This window comes from Neophocaena asiaeorientalis, unplaced genomic scaffold, assembly GCF_003031525.2.
Source record: "Neophocaena asiaeorientalis asiaeorientalis breed wild unplaced genomic scaffold, Neophocaena_asiaeorientalis_V1.1 scaffold114, whole genome shotgun sequence".
Taxonomy (NCBI): Eukaryota; Metazoa; Chordata; class Mammalia; order Artiodactyla; family Phocoenidae; genus Neophocaena; species Neophocaena asiaeorientalis.
Genome location: NW_020173116.1, coordinates 6,973,987 through 6,981,402, shown reverse-complemented (window position 1 = coordinate 6,981,402; position 7,416 = coordinate 6,973,987).

Sequence of the window (7,416 nt, the reverse complement as noted above, 5' to 3'; positions counted from 1 at the left end):
TAGTTTTGGGTCTTACATTTAGGCCTTTGATTTCTTTTGAGTTTGTTTTTGTGTGTGGTGTTAGAGATCAACTTCATTCTTTTGCATGTGGATATCCAGTTTTCCCAGCAACATTTGTTGAAAACACTGTCCTTTCCCCATTGAATGGTCTTGGCACCTTTGTCAAAAATCATTCAAGCATATATACAGAGGTTTATTTCTGGGCTCTCTATTCTATCCCATTGGTTAACATGTCTGTCTTTATGCCGGTACCACACTGTTTTGGTGACTATACCTTTGTTGGATATTTTGAAATCAGGAAGTATGAGTCTTTCCGTTTTGTTCTTCTTTTTCAAGATTGTTTTGGCTGGTCAGGTGTCCCTTGAAATTCCATATGAATTTTAGGATGGGTATTTCTGTTTCTGCAAAAAATATCTTTGGGATATTGATAGGGATTGCATTGACTCTGTAGATCACTTTGGGTAGTATTGACATCTTAACAATATTAAGTCTTCCATTCCATGAACGTGGGTATGTGTTCACTTATTTACATCTTCTTTAATTTCTTTTAGCAATGTTTTATAGTTTTCATTGTACTTTCACTTCCTTGGTTAAATTAATTCCTAAGTATTTTATTCTTTTTGATGCCATTTTAAATGAAATTGCTTTTGCAATTTCCATTTGATAAGGGATATTGGTCTGTAGTTTTCTTGTAGTGTCTTTGGCTTTTCTATCAGGGTAATGGTAGCTTCATAGAATGAGTTAGGAAGTATTCCCCCCTCTTCAATTTTTGGGGGAAAGTTTGAGAAAGATTAATATTAATTCATCTTTAAATGTTTGATAGAATTCAACAGTGAAGCCACCAGGTCTAGGGGTTTTCTTTGTCACAAGATTTTTGATTACCTACTTAATCTCCTCAGTAGTTATAGGTCTATTCATATTTTCTATTTCTTCGTGATTTAGTTTTGGTAGGTTTTGTGTTTTTATGAATTTGTTCATTTCATCTAGCTGACCCAATTTATGGGTGTACAATTGTCCAGTATACTCTCTTATAATCCTTTTTATTTCTATAGAGTCAGTATTAACAACCTTAGTTTTATTTCTAATTTTTTAATAATTTGAGTCTTCTCTCTTTTTGTTCTTAGTCCATCGAGCTAAAGGTTTGTCAATTCTGTTGATCTTTTCAAAGAACCAACTCTTGCTTTCATTAATGTTTTTCAATTATTTTTCTATTCTCTATTTTGTTATCTCTGCTCTAATCTTTATTATTTTGTTCTTTCTGCACGTTTTGCGTTTAGTTTATTCTAGCTCCTTAATTTATAAATTAGGTTTTCAATTTGAAATCTTTCTTGGTTTTCAGTGTAAGCATTTATAGCTGTGAAATTCACCCTTTGCACTGCTTTGTTGTGTCCCATAAGTTTTGGTATGTTGTATTTTCTTTTTTATTTATCTCTAAGTATTTCTAATTCACTTTGTGATTACTTTTTTGATTTATTGATTGTTTAAAGTGTGTTGTTTGATATCTACAAATTTGTAAATTTCCAAGTTTTCCTTTTGTTATTGATTTCTGACTTCTTGTTGTGGTTGGATAAGTTACTTTTTATAATAGTTATCTTTTAAAATCTGTATGACAGTTTCTGGCCTAACATATGATGTAGCCAAATTTTCTGATGAGATCTGCTGGTAGTTTTAATGAGGATCCCTTGTATGTGATGATTTACTTCTTGCCTCTTTGAAGATTGTCTCTTTGTGCTTGTCCTTTGAAAATTTGATTATAATGTGTCTTGGTGTGGATCCCTTTGAGTTTATCTTACTTGGAATTTATATTTTAGATGTTTATATTCATGTCTTTCATCAAATTTGAGAAGTTTTCAGCCATTACTTCTTCAAGTGTTTTATTCTCCCCTTTTCTCTTTTTTCTGAGACTCCCACAATTTGCGTGTTGATCTGTTTGATGCTGTCCCACAGGTCCCTTAGCGCTGTTCATTTTTCTTCAATCTTTTTCTTTCTGTTCCTCAGATTGATAATTTCTTTAAGTTAATTGGCTCTTTCTTTTGCATGCTCAAACCTGCCTTTTAATCCCTTTAATAAAAATTTCCATTTCAGTTATTAAAATATAGCTACAGAACTTTTTTGTTTGCTTCGTTCTAGGTGTTCGATATCTTTATTGGTGTTTCCATTTTGTTCGTACATTGTGTTTTTTGGTTTTGTCCCCATCTTCCTTTAGTTCTTTGAGTGTCTTTCAGACAGTTGTTTTAATGTCTTTGTCTGTTAGATCTGCCATTAGGTCTTTCTCAGGGACAGATTCAAAAGTAGACATTTTAATCTAATAATGTGGTAACTCCAGAAATCAGATTCTCCTCCTTCCCCAGGGTTTGATGTTTTTAAATGTTTTAAATTTATGTATGTATGTATTTATATTGTTGTAGGTTGCCTCTATGTCAAGAATATGCCAAGATGTAAACTTAAGGTCTTCTCAGGTCTTTTCTGAGTCCGTGCCTTTCCCTGGGTATGAATGGTCACTTTATAATGTTCCTTGTATATGCAGCTCCTTTTGAACCTCCTACTCTTTAATGTGTGACCCCCCAAAAGGTGAAAAAGAGAAAAATAAAGAGAAGGGGAAAAGGGCATCATCCCTTTAAATCCCCTTAAAGTCACTTCAGCTGGAGGTGGAGGGACTTCGAACAGTTGTGGGAGGTGCAACAAAATTAGCCACCAGCCTTTTTGTCTACACCTCTCTGATCAGAGGCAACAATCAGTGATCAGAGCAGAGATCCCTGGTATTTGGGGGACAGGGTCCTTTTTGCTCACCCTGGCTTCAGCAAGCTGTGTGCAGGCTGCTCCCAGGACACTGGCACAGCTGCCTGCCGGGTGGCTTAAAGCAGGGGTGGGGAGCTGCTACTGTGCTGAGGGATGGAGCTGACCAAAATTAGCCACAATTCACCATCCGTGCATTTCCCTGAACGTCAGAAACCTTCAGTAGACTCCACAGTTCCAAACAGTCACATCACATTCTGCCAGCACAGTTGTTATTCAGATGGGGAGACCGATCCCTGGTGCCTGCTACAACCAAAGGGTTCTGAGAACCCTTTCTTGTTGCCCTTGTTCTCTGTTCCTATTGTTGTCTTCCACCCCTATCTGCTTTGCGTGTGTGTTGTTACAATTGAGCATTTTATATGATTTCATTTTCTCTCTCAGCATGTCATTATACTTTTTTTTTTTAGTGGCTGCCCTAGAGTTTCCGACATAAACTTACAACTAATCCAAGTCCACTTTCAAATAACACTGTACCATTTCATGGGTAGTGCAAGTACCTTATAATAATAAAGTATTTCTAATTCCTCCCTCTCGTCCCTTAATGTCATTCTTTTCACTTATACATAATTTATAACCAGTGATACACTGTGACTATTTTTATTTGGAACTGTTGTATGTTAGATAACTAAGAAAAAATTTTTATTTTTCCTTCACTTCTTCCTTCTTTAATGCTCTTCCTTTCTTTATGCAGACCCGAGTTTCTGGCCTATATCATTTTCCATCTTTCTGAACAGCTTCTTTTAACATTTCTTGCAAGGCAAGTCTACTTGACAAGTTCCCTAATTGTTGTTTGTCTGAGAAAGTCTTTATTTCTCCCTTGCTTTTGAAAGATAATTTTACAGGATACAAAATTCAAGTTTGGTGAGATTTTTTTCCCCTCAATACTTTAAACATTTCATTCCACTCGCTTCTTACTTGCATGGTTTCTGAGGAGAAGATGGATGTAATTCTTATCTTTGCTTTTCTATGGGTGAGATATTTTTTCCCTTGGCTTCTCTCAAGGCTTTTCTTTACCTTTGATTTTCTGAAATTTCAGAGGGTACTTTTTTTTTTGGCCATGTGGCTTGTGGGATGTTAGTTCTGTAACTAGGGGTTGAACCCAGGCCACAGCAGTGAAAGCCTGGAATCCTAATCACTAGGCCATCATGGAACTCTCTGATTTTCTGCAATTTCAGACTTACACATATATTGTCAAATGATTTTTGACAGACTCCAAGGTAATTCAAGGAGGAAAAGAATAGTCTTTTCAACATTTAGTGCCTGGAACCCTTGGATATTCATATGGAAAAAAAAAGCTTGACCTTACTTTAGGCTACACACAAAAGTTAGCTCGAAATGGATCATAGACCTAAATATAAAAGTTAAATCAATAAAATTTCTAGAAGATAATCTTGAAGACCTCAGCTTAGGCAATAACTGATGTCTTAGAAACACAAAAACAAATCATAAAAAAGATACATTGGTAGACCAGTCTTCATAAAAATAAATGTTCTGCTTCTCAAAAGACAGAAAAAGAAAACAAAAAGACAAGCCACAGATTGGGAGCAAATATTCACAACACATATAACTGACAAAGGACTTGTATCCAACTTGGGTCATGCATCCCTCTGACAATACGTACACTTGCTTCTCATTATTTGTTCTGTGCTGTGAATTTGCCAACTTGCTCATATTCATTTTACCCCTGAAGTGGATCCTTATGGTACTTCTGGGTCATTTGTGGACATGGGCAGAGTACTTGGGAATTTGAGTTGCCTGATGTGCACATTCTGGCTGAGGTTGAACAAGGTGGTGCTCTGCTTTCGTGTTTCAGCCCTTGTCCTGTAGCCAAGTATCCTTTTCACGGTCTATTTAGCGCCATGTGTTTTGCATTTTTGTGCTCTTTGTTGGTGATTTTACTTTTTAAAATGGTGTACAGTTAGTGCAGCACACTTAGTGCTGACTAGTGTCCCTAAGCGCAAAAAGGCTGTAATGTGCCTTATGGGGAAAATACCTGTGTTAGGTAAGCTTCATTCAGGAATGAATTATAGTGCTGTTCGTCATGAATTCAGTGTTAATGAATCAACCAAATACATTAAATAAGGTGTCTTTAAACAGAAACACAGATAAAACAAGGTGATGTATTTGCCAGCTGGTGAAAATGTAGTGACCATAGGCTTGTAGAACCTGATGCTGTATTTATCCTAGGAGCAGTAGTTCAGTATTTACCAAGCCAGTGTTTGTGGTGACTTTATAGAACCTAGTTATTGTGAATAATGATAATCAAATGTATATCTGCTATGTATATGTGAAGCATTGCTCTGTTGCATTCAAGATTTCAGAGCTGTTATTTATTTGATGATTGGAGGGAAATTATTTTTAACCCAAATTGTATACCCTGCTAAACTATTAATCAAGTGCAAAGGTAGAATAAAATATTTTCAAACACAAGCAGTCTAAAAGCAATCACCTCAGTCCCCATTGAACTATTTCCTAGGAAGTAACTAAAGCATGTGCTCCCCCAAATGAAGGAGTGAGCCAAACAAGGAGCAAGGGTTGTATGGACCACAGGAAACCAGAGAGCAACGTGGCAGGGAGGTGAGGGAACGTGCAGAGTGATGATGAGGGGACAGCTGGGCACAAGGTCCCAACAGGACAACCAATTCAGATTGCAAAGCTCTGGGAGAGACTTATTAACGTCAAAAAAAACTGAGGGAATATCCAACACATCTCACAACTTGAGAGATTTAGAAAACTGCTACAGTATTTTGGTTGAATTAATGATAATAGAAAAAAATAAATCCCTCCCCTTTAAAAACAAACACAAAACAAAAAACCACAGATATTAACCTTATGGGAAATAAAATTATTTTAAGGAAAAGAAAAGTAGTCATGTTACCGACACTTTGGATTCAGGCCCCAACAAAGGTCCTTCTGTCCGGCATCACTTGTGCCAATAGAACGAGAGGGAGTTCGATTCAGAAGCGAAGGGAAGTTTTATTCTCTGATGAAAGAATGGAGAGGTGTGAGCGGCCTCAGAGTACACGCTTTTCGCGAAAGACTACGGGCCGGGCTGCTCAATCAGCTTCTCTTCCATGGAGGGCCGGGTGGGCTCCCGCAGGTCCAGCGCAGGCGCATTGCTCACTGCACTTAACACTGAAGGGCGGGGCAACGTCTCTGCACACGCCCGCCGCCGCCATCTCGGGTGGAGTGTCTTGGGCACCGTCAGCACACGGCCCGCCGAGCTGAGGTGTCAGGCGCAGCCCCTGGCTGTGGGAGCTCCGTCTGAAGTGCCGGGTGCGAAGCCACTGCTCGAGGCACCCTTTGACCAAGTGACACCAGACTGAGCACAAAGGAAAAGAGAGGAGGAAAAGAGATTAGACTTTATTATTCAGATTCTGTTTTTATATACTCGGAATTGTTAATGAGCTTTGCCAGTGACGCTAGTGCCCACCCTCTGGGCAAGTGACAGGAGAGCCGTCTTGTATGTCGCTTTGCTGGCCTTGTCCCGGGCACCTCTCCCTGCCTCCTGCCAACTCCGGACCCCGGCGGCTTCTGCAGCCGCGTCTGTTCCTGTTCACAGCTGTTCTGGGAAATGACTTCTCTGGGCCCAGGAGACGGGAGCTCGCGGGGTCCAGCTGGGGCTCCTTACTGCTCCTCAGGGTTGGGGGTGTGAGGGGTCTGTTCTCTCACCCAGCGGGAAGAAGAGTCTCCTTGAGAGAAAGGTTTCGGGGCCGGGAAGGATGGGATCCTGGTGGCCAAACACTGTTAAATCCTTCCTTGCAGGTTTTCAGAGTCTCCTGCTAAAATGCAACATCCTCGGGGGCCGTAGTCCTTTTAAGCCCCGAAGGCGAACGGGGGCAGCTGAGAACCTGTATGGAGTTGGGGGAGCGGGGGAGGCAGGTGCTGAGGGGACCGGGGAAGGTGGGGAATGCGATGCTTCTTCGGGGATGGCTCCTTCCCTGCCTGGGCGCCCGCTCAGCCTCCCTGCTTCAGGGCTGGGCTCAGCCTCTTAGCAGCGACCTTAGCGGGGCGTGATCCGAGGCTGCGCCGTGGAAACGGTGATCACACCTGCCTGGTAGGATCGCCGTGAGGTGACGCCACAGAACACGTGGGGAGCTCTTAGCTTCCGTCCCACTGGGGGTTCACGCCAGCCACTGGGGGCCCTCGTGTGGATCCCAGGAGGGAGCAGAGCTGAGCGGGTGTGGGGGGGCAGGATGGGGCCCTATGGTGACCACGTGGCAGCTTCTTCTCCCCCTAATCCTCCCCCACCTCCCTGCCTGGTGAGGCCAGAGTCCCCTGCGCCTTCCATTACCGCTGAGGGCTGTGCCGGGCCACGGAGGACACCCTGTCGGGAGACCCCCGAAAGGGTCCAGGATCTTTCCCCTGTTAGAATCAGGGGCCAGAAATACACCTGACTTAGGAGAGTGGGGCGAAGGGCGGGCAGCCCTATCAGAGCATCTGGTGGAAGAGGCCAGCTCTCCAGGCACGCTGTCTCGGGGTGCATTCCAGGCATTGTTTGCCCAAGGCAGGGCACAGGCCGAGGCTGGAGGCCCCTGCCCCACTTTTAGAAGTGAGGGCTTGGCAAAAATATGCTGTCTGTCCACCTGCACTTGCCCTGCCTGCCATCCCTTCCCGACC